The sequence below is a fragment of the Quercus robur genome, chromosome 3 (genome assembly GCF_932294415.1).
Source record: "Quercus robur chromosome 3, dhQueRobu3.1, whole genome shotgun sequence".
NCBI classification, from domain to species: Eukaryota; Viridiplantae; Streptophyta; class Magnoliopsida; order Fagales; family Fagaceae; genus Quercus; species Quercus robur.
This window is the reverse complement of record NC_065536.1, coordinates 22301299-22314147: the sequence shown is the minus strand read 5'-3', so window position 1 is coordinate 22314147 and position 12849 is coordinate 22301299. Positions and strand designations below refer to the sequence as shown.

The 12849-nt window shown below is 36.1% G+C and overlaps 2 pseudogenes; both read left to right on the top strand.

The window, feature by feature from the left end:
* LOC126719407 (beta-amyrin 11-oxidase-like) overlaps window positions 1-4116 on the top strand; it is a 34228-nt pseudogene extending 30112 nt beyond the window's left edge.
* A 2968-nt stretch (window positions 4117-7084) lies between these two features.
* LOC126719406 (flavonol sulfotransferase-like) lies at window positions 7085-9757 on the top strand (annotated as a pseudogene).
* The last annotated feature ends 3092 nt before the right edge of the window (window positions 9758-12849 follow it).

Sequence of the window (12849 nt, the reverse complement as noted above, 5' to 3'; positions counted from 1 at the left end):
ATTCATGATGACGCCCTAGTGAAGAAAAAAAAAACCATAGGCAAGGGAAGCTAGTAGGAATATACACAAAAAAAAAAAAAAAAAAAAAAAAAAAAAAAAAAATTAAAATCCAAAAAATTTATAAAAAAAAATATGCATAGAATGTGAGAGAGAATGACAAATTTATAACAAGAGAATAAGAATAAGAATAGCCAAAATAAAGGGAGACAAATGGATAGAGAAATAGTGAAATTAAGGTAGAGAATAGTGGGAAGATCAGGGTAAAGGGAAGGAGAAATGTAAGAGAAAGTGTAACAATAAGTTGATAAGAAGAAGATGAGTTAAAAATAAGAAAGAGAGGAGGTTGGAAATAGGTAAAAAATGTGGCACCATGAGAGTGTAAAAGCATTCCCATCAAGGGTTTTAAAATTTTTAGCATTTAGCAACTCAAAGTCACTTTGTAACATTTAACACCTCACTTTATAATACACCAAACATCAAATCTTTTATTTTGTTTACTACTTCACCTAAATATTATTTTTATGTTTCAAGCAATCCAAACTCACATCTCGTCTTTCTTCTCATCCCTCAACCCAGCATACACACGGCCACGGCCACACCCACCATTAGCCACCACCACCTAAACAAAAACAAAAAAACCAACCACCACAACTCACTAGCCACAAAATCCACTCAACCACCAGCCACCACCAAAAAAAAAAAAAAAAAAAAAAACCCACCACAACCCACTAGCTACATAACTCACTTAACCACCACTACATTATTGCCATAAATCTGATTAGAACCCACATCCACTGCCACCAACCCTTGCAACTGGCCAACACCACTGGAGGAAAAAAAAAAAACACAAACCAGAACCACCAAAAACCCAAAAACCCACAAATTGGAACCACCACCTGCCACATTCACCACCACCAACACCACCATGGCAGTCACAACCCATTGCAAAAAAAAAAAAAAAAAAAAAAAAAAAAAAAAAACCCAAAACAACCACCATTAGCCACCACCACCACCATTGTGGCAGTCATAACCCACAACCACCAAAAAAAAAAAAAAAAAAAAAAAACCCAAAACAAAACCACCACCCCAACAACCATCGTTATCAACAACCCATCACAAAACCCATTAAAATAGACCAACATCACCAGCTAAAAACAACCACCATTAGAATCACAAGCTACCTCTAAAAAAAAAAAAAAAAAAAAAAAAAAAAAAAAAAAAACCCTATACGAGGTAGGGCCCTAGGCCCATTGTTCCTTGGATCCTAGCCTTGTGATGCCGTACGAGGTTGGGCCTTGGGTCCTAGCCTTAAGATACAATACATGACCCCGTCCCTGTTGGATCTATGACCTTGATCCGGACACACCTTGAAGCCCAATCTGAGCCCAAAAACCACAATGGAATCATTATGTCTTGAACGTCAAAAGTGAGCCCCTCCCGATCAACTTTAACTTGGTCGGGAGTGTGATTGCTCGGGGATACAAGGTCTCGGTGGCTTGGTATTGCCTTGGGGAATATCGTTGTCGAACGGTCTTTTGAATGTAGGAACTAGTTCCAATGCCATTACCACCATTCCCAACTAAACATCCACTTAGAAATGATGGAATTGGACCCCCATCCACACAAGTGAGATCAAGAAGTAATCATAACACCTCCACTTATCTCAAGCTATAAATAGGAGGATAGAGTGAGAAGTGGGGGGTTAACAATTCAAGAGAGAAAATAGAGGGTAAAGGGTGTTAATATCAGTAGTGAAGAGAACAACCCAAGGGAGTTTGCGAAAACTAGAGCATGCAATTGGGTCTCTAAGCAAGGGACTACCCATAGTAGGAAACTCAAAGTCCACTATAAAAGTAAGTTGTGAACCCAAATATAGGTTGAGGCCGTTAAAGATATATTAGGTGCGCACAAAACCATAAAACTTCAACACCAACACTACCACCATGGTTTTCAGTCGTGGATGTCAGAGAAAGAAGAAAAGAGAGAAGAAGTGAGACTAGTGAGAGAAAAAGAAAGAAGAAAAGAAAGAAGAAATGAGAGAAGAAGTGACACCGGTGAGAGAAAAAGAAAGAAGAGAACAGTGAGAGAGATGAGAGAAGTAATAAAAAAAAAAAATTATAAGATTTGAGATACAGTAGACTATCATAACAGTCTACTGTAGCTGAGATGCTAAATATTTTGAAAATAGCAGTTTTGTTGGGGTGTGTATTTTGCGGAATGAGATGCTAAAATGAGTTTTTAGCATTTTTCACATCTTTAATGTGAATGCTCTAACAGAATTATAATTGCTATGCTTCTTACTTTATTTATTTATTTATTTTGGATATTTTTTTTTTGACTTTTATATATATATATATATAGAGAGAGAGAGAGGAAACTACTACTACAAGCTATATTATATGACAACCATAACCTATATTTTAAAAGTTGTGGGAAAAAATATCCCGAAGTTATTGTGTGACTTATTGATGGATGTGAGTCCGTAGCTTGACATGTTGTGATAATGTTACGACTTATTCTATGTAATGGTCCACGTGGTAAGCGTTGATTACCAGAAAATGTTTCTTGAATAGTACGTAATTTTATAATACTAATTTGGAGTATTTTATATTAATCAGTAAATCTCACCAATACTAGTTGCCATATGCTAAAAATGCCCTAGTTCGACGGAATCAAGAAACCTACATATATAATAGTACAAACAAATGAATCATCACCGGTCACCACCATCATTGAAATCAAGAAACCTGCAAAATATTAACCAAAAAAAGAATCATCACCATTGTCATTATCCGCACTAAACTGTATTATATACATAAAAGCAAAATTATGTACATGGGAAGGGGCAAATGCAAACTATAAAAAAACGAACCAGTACCATTTAATTTGAATGCATCTCGTGACTGACAAATTAAAGAGGGGAAATTCAACATGGAGATGGAGTTGGATTTCTTGTGGTTTGTTAAATATTAGCAACGCGATGTGTTATATCATGTTGTGTATGCTAGAGTAGATGCGGAAGAGGAAGCATAGAGGAGGAACACTGAGAACACAAGGGTTACGTGGTTCAGCCTTACGGCCTACATCCACGGAGGAATCCCTTAAGGGCTACATCTTTATTGTATGAGAGTGTAGTACAATAATGTCCTGTGTTACAATGAACCCTAACATGAGTATATATAGGCGACTAAACCCTAGACTACTAGTACAAGCAGGAATGGGCTTGGGCCTATTACATTGGGCTAATATGTCTAATAATATCTCTAACACCCTCCCTCAAACTCAAGGCGAAAGCTCGATGAAGGCTTGAGGTTGGATAAGCATGAGAAGATCACTTGGAGATGCCATAAATAATGCCTTTGAAGAAACCACAATGAAGAATGTGCCAATTGTCCAATTTCGGAGCTTCAAATGAAGAAACGGAGGCCAAAATCGGAATCTACGCTAAAAACTGAGCAAGATAGGCCCTTTTGGGAATTTTTGACTTTTGGTCAAAAGTCAACGTAAAAGTCAAAGTCAAAGTCAAAGTCAACTGGTCAGAGTCAAAGTCAACAGTCAAAGTGCTCACGGGTCAGATCCGGGTGGTCCGGGTCGGGTCGGTCCGGGTCAACGACGTGGTGCTGACGAGACGACACTGCTGACGTGGCTGATGACGTGTCGCTGACGTGGACCAGGGCTGACGTGGACAAGCTTGCGTGGATGCTGACGTGGAGTGATGACGTCATCGGATGACGTCAGCAGCAGTTTTCCGGCGAGTGGAAGGCGCGTGACGGAATTGCCGGCGCGTGGGGGAGAAGCCAGAAACTTGAGAGGCGCGTGGCGGCACGTGTAAGCTCGGTTGATGCCCAGAATTTCAGGTTCTCTAGATCGGTGGACGAGGAGGCCGTCATGGCGGCGCGTGTACCAAGAGCACGATCCGGAAGTCAGAATCTGGGGCGGCGCGTGGATATTTTCCGAAGACAACTGAGGCGCGTGGCGGCGCGTGGCAGGGCTTCGGGTGACCGGATTTCTAGGTTTTCCTCACGGGAGGCCGAGGAGCACGCCTGTGGTGTCGGTTTCGACTGGCGAAGTCTTGATGTGCACAGATCTGAAAAGTTAAGTCACGGCTTTGCTTGAGTTTGTGGATCTTGGACACAGCAGTGAGCCATGGCGGCTGCGGGATGCCGTGGAGTCTAGATCCAGCCGACAAGCATATGACTTTTGATGGTGGTGTGCACGTGAGAATCTTCTTTGCTTGCTAGAGATGTTTGTTTGATGCCAAGAACGAACCTTGCTCTGATACCATGTTGAATATTAGCAACGCGATGTGTTATATCATGTTGTGTATGCTAGAGTAGATGCGGAAGAGGAAGCATAGAGGAGGAACACTGAGAACACAAGGGTTACGTGGTTCAGCCTTACGGCCTACATCCACGGAGGAATCCCTTAAGGGCTACATCTTTATTGTATGAGAGTGTAGTACAATAATGTCCTGTGTTACAATGAACCCTAACATGAGTATATATAGGCGACTAAACCCTAGACTACTAGTACAAGCAGGAATGGGCTTGGGCCTATTACATTGGGCTAATATGTCTAATAATATCTCTAACATGGTTCATTGTTGCTGTTTTATTGGGTTGCTATGTCTTTATATTTTGGTTTCTCAAGAGAGTGAGTGAGTGGTATTATGCTGCCATGGTGGGGGAAACGACATGTCGTCTTCCTCCAGGTGATATGGGATGGCCTTTGCTTGGTAACATGCTGTCACTTTACAGAACTTTAAGATCTGCTCACCCTAACTCTTTCATCTACAACCTCGTCTCCAGGTCTGTCGGTCTCTCTCTCTCTATATAAACCTTCGGTGCATGTTGTGTGTCTTGAAAACTTAGGCCATTTTTACTAAATAATAGCTTTTAAAAACTATATTTAACAAAATAACAAAGTTTGAAGATTTAGAAGAGGTTTTATATATCCTATAAGATTTCGAAGAGGTTAGAAGAGGTTATATATATCCTCAAATACTTTGATCGGAGAAAACTCGTGTAGGACAGAGCCGAACATAAATGATAAAATGTGACAGAAAATTTTTACAATCTTTGTGTTAGATTTAAAATATTATTCTTCTTAAAAAAAAAACAATTTAAAATATTATATCTTACTCTTTATCATCCTAAAAGCAAGTACTATTAGTAAATTTAATCACAGAAATATACTTTTATACTTCATTCAAGTAATTTAAAAAAGTCAATTTAAATTAAAAAATTGAATCCAAATCTTTTTGTCTTAATTATTACTTTGATCCGACTAAATCAATAATCTGTAACTAGGTATTTTAAAAAAATAAATAAAGTATAAGTTTTTTTCCCCATAAAAAAAAATCACATTTTAACAAACTGAACAGAGAAAATACCCCCTACAAAACATCTATTTCCTAAATAAAATTTACTACCATTTGTTCCAAAGAATCTTAAAGTGATATGTTGCCCTTGGAGATACAGATATGGCAAGACTGGTATCTATAAAGCCCACATGTTTGGGAGCCCAAGCATCACCGTTTGTACTCCAGAAATTTGCCGACGTGTATTGACAAATGATAAGCACTTTATCAGGAAGAACAACCTTATACACAGTTTCCAATGTAGAGCATAGGTGTTTGCGCCGGCTTATTGGGTCTCCCATCATCGGCCATGAGACACTAACATTATATATTCAAATCAGCAGGATCTTTTTGATTTGCTTTCCATAAAGCACTAAAGGTACACTTTTATTATATATATGAAACTGTCGGATAGCAGAAATAATAAACAGAAAAACAAGCATTCTTTCCACGCATACATTTTTATGAAAAAATCTTACAAATCAGCAGGATCTTTTTGAGCGTTTTGCATTGTTTTATGGAAGAGGCTAGAATGGTAATGTTTGTTACATTAACAAATACACAACCTAAACACTTTCATAAAACTTATTAAACGGGAGGGAGAGATTTACTTTTGTTTCTCTACAACAGCAATAAAAAATTCCTTACCGTGAAACCATCAAATTATTAGATGGATTTTACTAATGTATGTTTTAAGAATATATAATAATAAATCAATTTTGAAAAAAATTTATCAAAAATTAAAAAAAAAATTAACAATTTTTTCAATTTTTAGTAAATTTTTTTTTAATATTAATTTAACCAAACCCTTATTAATTTAGGGAAAACAACAACGACGATGACGAAGAGTATTTCCATATGGCAGACAAAAAATCTGAAACGCATGAGGGAAAAGACAAGATATGTCGGGAAACCAGAAAAAGATAAGATATGTTAAAATAATTGAATTGAGCTGTCACACGTTTGTGTCGTGGAAACTTTTTTTTTTTTTTTTTTTTGAGCTAAACAATAGAAGTCACGTGTGTGGTGGAAACTTTACTTTATCCCAGACCTGTCTTCTTGGGGTATTTTTTGGAAAGTAGTTCAGTCAAATAAACTTGTAGCACCCCTTCACAAAATTGTTTCTTTTTTCTAGCTATGTAAGAAGGAACTTTTATAGAAAATTAAGATGATAAAAGTATAAAATTGTTTCATAACCAAGAAACCGTCCTTCCTTAACATTGAGTACCGTACTCGATTGTTTTGATTATTTTTTTTTTCTCTTTTTTTTTTTTTTTTTTTTTTCACCAAGATGCTCAAATCATAGTGGGATCTTCACGTTACGTAAGTTCAACTTAAAGTCTATTTGAATACCGTTTATTTACTAAAAACTGAAAATTTATTACTAAAAATATTATAGAAAAATATTTTTTAAACAGACAAAACACTATTTGCACGTTTTATGCAACTTGATTGGTCCATAAACAGTATCATGAGACCAGTTAAAACGCAAACACAAATCCTGGCCGTAGTACCCAAACGCACACCTAGTGTGAAAAATCTGTTTCATATACATACATGTGGGGTTTTACACGTGAAATTCAAAACTAATGTTTTTAGAATGGGCAACGACCTAACACAACCATATAGTTCCAGAGCACGCAGGCACCTGCTTTTAGAATAGTTTTTGTATAAGGGGCATTATAAAGTACTAATATGACGAGGAAATCTTTAAAAGTTAACTTAGTGAACTTGCTGTTTGTCCAATAGTCTGGAAATGAGTGCGCACAATGATGAGCTTTACTTGCTATTTACCTATTTATAACGACGTTGTTTCCCATTCAGGTACACACACCTTCTATATTTCCTTTCAAAATAAGGTATACACACCCAACATATTTCGAGCTAGCTTTTTTTCCTTTCTTTTTTTAACAATGGAGTCCTCTTCTTCCAAAATGAACCAGAGTCTAAAATGCAATGAGAAAGAAGAGTACAGGTTTGATCCAACGACCCATAACAAATTCAAAGAGATAATGTCAACCATTCCAAGAAGAAAGGATGCTTGGGTGTTTGATCTCTACCAATATGGAGGTTTTTGGTGCGGTTCATTCCAGTTAGAAGGAATGTTGTCGGCTCAAGAACATTTCAAGCCTCAATCCAATTAGGTGATTGTGAGTAGTGCTCCAAAATCTGGCACAACTTGGCTTAAGGCTCTGACTTTCGCCATTATGACACGATTCCATGTTGATGAGTCTACAAACCCTTTACTCACAAGATTGGCACATGATTGCGTACCCTTCATTGAGGTGAATATTTGCTCAAGCCCACAAAAATTGAATCTAGATGTTCCACTTGTGGCTACACACATTCCCTACACCTCCTTACCAAAATCCATTACAAATTCTAGTTGTAAAATTGTTTACAAATGCAGGGATCCAAAAGATGTATTTGTGTCTCTATGGCACTTTAATCACAAGATGAGTGCTAAAGAGGAAGTCTCAGCCACGGAAGACGTTCCTTTGGAGGAAGCACTTGAGTTCTTTTGTCAAGGATTAACTACTTGTGGACCATATTGGGATCATTTATTAGGATATTGGAGAGCTAGTTTGGAATCACCAGAAATGATACTATTTTTAAAGTACGAAGATTTAAAAAATGAAACCTTATTTTGGGTAAAGAAAATGGCTCAATTCACAGGTTTCTCTTTCTCCTTGGAGGAGGAAAATAAAGGTGTGGTGCAAAAGATTATAGACCTATGCAATTTTGAGAACATGTCTAATTTAGAGGTGAATAAAAGTGTGTAAGGTTGAATTTATTCAACCATCTAATTGGTTTTATTCCGTGCCAAATTTGCTTGTATTTCAACATTTAGTAACCCTGTATTTAGGTGAGCTTGTTGTAAGGGTAGTGAGTGAGATAGAGTGAAGTTTGCTTAAGAGTGTGCAAGAAAACAGAGACTCGCAGCTTGGCCTCGCGGGTAACTCGCGGCTGCAAGCCGCCAGACGCAGCACATGTGTCAAGCATGCCGGAAGGTGAACAGTCATGCTAGCTGGAGCACTACAGGATAAAACAGGACAACTGGCCATACGGTTATCTCGCGACTGGATCTTGCGACTTAGTCAAGCCGCGAGTCACCCCTGTTTTGTAAATCCTAACGTTTCACATTCCTCTCTCACTCCAGTATAAATACCCATTTTACCCACAAATGTAAGAAAGCTTCCAGAGAGAATTTTGAGAGAGAAACCCTAAAGAAAAACAAGATTGATTTACCCACAATCTATACATTAGAGTCTCTTCAAATTCCTCAACTTTCTTTCTCTCCATTGTCAAATCCTTGAGAGGCATTTTACCAAACCTTGTTCTCACCATATTCATTACTGTGAGAGAGCTGTTTGGATTTCTGGGAAGTAGTTAGGAAGGAACCAATCTTCATTGGTTGATGCTACGGTCTAGTAGCGGAATCCGGGAAGCTAGAAAAGAAAAAGGTTCGGCGCAACCTCGTTGGAGCAAGAAGCTTGGAGGACTTAGGTACACTAGGTAGATTAGGCTTGGAGGGTCTATTACTGTCCATGCATCCCAACTATATTTTCTAGTGGATTGTTTACCGCTTGGAGGGCGGCGGAGAGGTTTTACGCCGAGGGCTTCGGTTTCCTCTTCGATAACACATCGCGTATTGTCTTTGTGTTTGCATCTTCCTTCCTTCTTATCTTTGCCTTTTATTAACTGCTATGGGTTGTGTTTTTAATTTGGCTTAGATAGTTCTTCCAATTCCATATTATAGTTTATGTTAAGTTTCCGCACACTAGTTGTTTTACATAATGCTTAAATTGGTTAAGTTGTAATTTGGGGGTCTAAACGTTCAAGGGTGTTTATACACATATTTGAACTTTCAAAGTGGAATGGTAAGATTGGAGCTTGGAATAACGCAAGATGGAGTCAACACATATGAGTTCAAAAATAACGCATTTTTTAGGAAAGGTAAGGTTGGAGATTGGAAGAATCATCTCACACCAGAAATGGCAAGGCGGCTTGATCAAATAACCAAGCAAAAGCTTGCTGGTTCTGGTTTGACATTGAATGTCTCACCTAATGGATGAGAGAGAAGTCTACACCACTTTCATGGCTTCCATCAAAATGGTTGAGTGTGGAGGCTAAATAAAATATGTCACCAAGGCTTCTAATATGTCATGGTTCTTAGTTTTCATCAATTCAAGGGTATGCATAACGCCATGTTACTAAATTATTTTCCTCTTGTTAGTTACTTATTAAGGTGAGTATGATCTTGTTAGTGTGTGACATTAAGTATTATTGTGTTTTTCAATGTATTGTAATTGTTGAAATTTGAAATATCAATGTCATAATTATTATGTTAATGTAATTATGGGTAAATTACAAAATTGGTTTTTATTTTTTGCACTATATTTCAATTTGGTCTTTAATCTTTTAACTGTATCAATTTGATTCCTAACCTTTTCAATGCTGTGTCAATTTAGTTACTGTCATTATTATTAGATGAAAAAAGATGATGTGTCAAACAAACTAGTAAAAAAAAAATTATGTCACATCAATTGCTAATTGTACTGCCATATCAAGTTATTAAAATTTAAACCCAAATTAAAATCTAAACAGGTGAAATCAAATATCTCTCTCTCTCTCTCTCTCTTTAAGAAGTTATTTGGGTTTTGGGTTTTATAGATCTGAAGGTTTTTCGGATTTGTTAAGGTTATTTCCCAATTCAATGTTTTTTCTTGTAGAATCAGAATAGAGAGCAATCTTTTCTCCAAAAAAAAAAAAAAAAAAAAGAGACGAACCGGATTTCTATTTACGAAATAAACTGGCTTACAAATATCCAGTTGTCATTGGTGAAGAAGTCACGCCTTTTCATCCATAACAATATCTTTCTCCTTATTTTTGGGGGTGAGATGTGGAAAATCTGTTTCCCTTTGTACTGTTGCCTATTTCTTATTCATTAATTTTCAAATCAGAGGCTCTTCCCTAATCTATACAAAAACACATCTGAAATTTCACTTGGAACCGTGAGGTGTGGAAATTTTATTGGGTTCTGCTTCTTTGAGCAGGAAATTTTCAAACTTTTGCGGTTTTTGCTCTTGTTGTCTTTTTTTCTCTTGCTCTTTTCTTGCTATTTTTCAATTCAGAGGCTCTTGTGAGAAAAAACCCAAGTGAAATTTCATAAAAAGAGCCGTGGGATAACCGATAATATCTACCTTTTACGGTTTTTTTTTTTTTTGGCCTGTTGTTCTCCTTTTTCTCTTGCTCTATTCTTGATGATTTTTTTTTTTTTTTTTTTGATTCAGAGGCTCTCATCCTAGCCGAGCTACACACATGACACAAAACCGGAAACACAAAAATTATGAAGTCATTTGTGCTTTGATTTGGGTTTTAGATGTATAGTTTTATAAGTAGATCATGGTGGCTAGCAATTATAAGTTATTTTAGAATCTGAAAGAGATAAGAAAATATTGCAAGTTGATTTTTTTTGGGTAAAGAGATGGGGACGATATTGAGTCAGTGATGAGAGAGAGTGAGAGACAGAGAGAAAGATTAGTCAGATGATAATGATTTTAGCGTGTGCAGATTTTATTTTTATTTTTTTTTAAATAATTTGATATGACAGATGCCAATTGATGTGTGATGAAAAATAGTTATTTATTGTTCCGTTTAACGTATTATATTTTTTTCTTCTAATGATAATGACAGAGATTGGATTGAATCAAATTGGAATATGGTTTAAAAAAAAAGAATTAGAATATAGTATAAAAAATAAATACCAACTATATAAATTATTCTATAATTATTCTTTTTTATATTACGTTACTCACCGGTGCAATAGGATATATATGGTTTAAAATGGCTAAATATTCTATTGCATTCCTTTTTATCCACTATTTAAAATTCACATCTAAAAATTTATTTAAAATATTCTATAAATAATTAAAAGGATGGATGCAAAGCACCAACATGTAACTCTACTCTTATCCACCTCTGAGGTGGCTTGAATTTAGGGGTTAGATGCGTGAAGCATGATGTACAACACTTAAAACTAAAGTAATCCATTTCTAAAGTTTTTTCTTTTTTACTACATAATAAAACTTATTAAACGCGGGAGGGAGAGATTTACTTTTGTTTCTCTACAACACCAATCAAAATTTCCTTTATCGTAAAACTATCAAATTATTAGATTAGGAAAAACAACAACAATAACGAAGAGTATTTCCATATAGCAGACCAAAAAAAAAAAAAAAAAAACTGAAACCTATGAGGGAAAAGATAAGATATGTTAAAATAATTGAATTGAGTTGTCACACATTTCACATTTGTGTCGTGGGAACTTCACTGTATCCCAGAACTGTCTTCATAGAGTATTATTTGTAGTGTTGTTCAGTCAAATAACTTTGTAATCCCTTTACAAATATTTTTCTTTTTTTTCTAACTATGTAACTAAGGAAATTTTATAGAAAATGAAAGTGATAAAAGTATAAAACAAGGTTAATTAAACTACTGTATTCGTTTTGATAATTTTTTTTTGTTCACCAAGCAGCTGAAATCTTAGTAGGGTCTCCACGGATATGTAGGTTCCATTTTTAGTGCGAGGAATCTGTTTCATATACATGTGGGGTTTTACACGTGAAATTCAAAATTACTTTTTTATTAGAATGGACAATGACGTAACACAGCCATATAATTCCAGAAAAGCACCTGCTTTTAGAATAGTTTTTGTTTGGATAATAATTGGGTTTTCATCATTAAACTATAGTGACCTTATCCAATAGTCTTGAAATGCGTGCCCACAATAATGAACTCTACGTTCTATTTACCCATTTATAATACATTCTTTCTCACGGGCAAAATAAACTTCAAAATGAATAAAATATTTCTTAAACGTTAAAATGAGCCAAAATATCTGTGAAATTTTTAAAATGTTTAAAGTAATCAAAAACTTTTAAAATGACCAAAATTTCATTTAAATTTCTAAAATAACCAATTGTAAGGCCATGTTTTTGCAGCCCAAGCCCATGGTGTATGAGATCTTGGACTAGTGAACCTGGTACAATGAATTTGTAGAGAGTGGATCAAAGAGTTAGGCTTTAGTGCATGGATAACAATTAATATGGTGTTCATGACAATCAAGCAGAAATAAACTGAATTCATCAAATAAGACTGGTCCTCGGCATGATCCGAGGAGCTTTTCTAGTACATGGTGAGCGGTAGTGGTTCCTGGAGTCCCCCCAGATTGTTTCCTACCCCCCATTTTATACTAGCTTCCATCCTCTACCCAACGTCCACGTGTAGAGTTAGATTCATCTTGCTGATATTTATTCCATCAACCTCTCCCCAAAGTCGTTGGGAGTGGTTGTAAAGGCTTAAAAGTATGGCTCTGTTAGATATAGAGCATTTACTACAATAGTGGCAGCTTTCCCTTAGATATTTCCATTCTTTCCGTTGTTCTTTTCCGTTTTAGTACTTATCCTATTCCATGGAATGACCCGAAA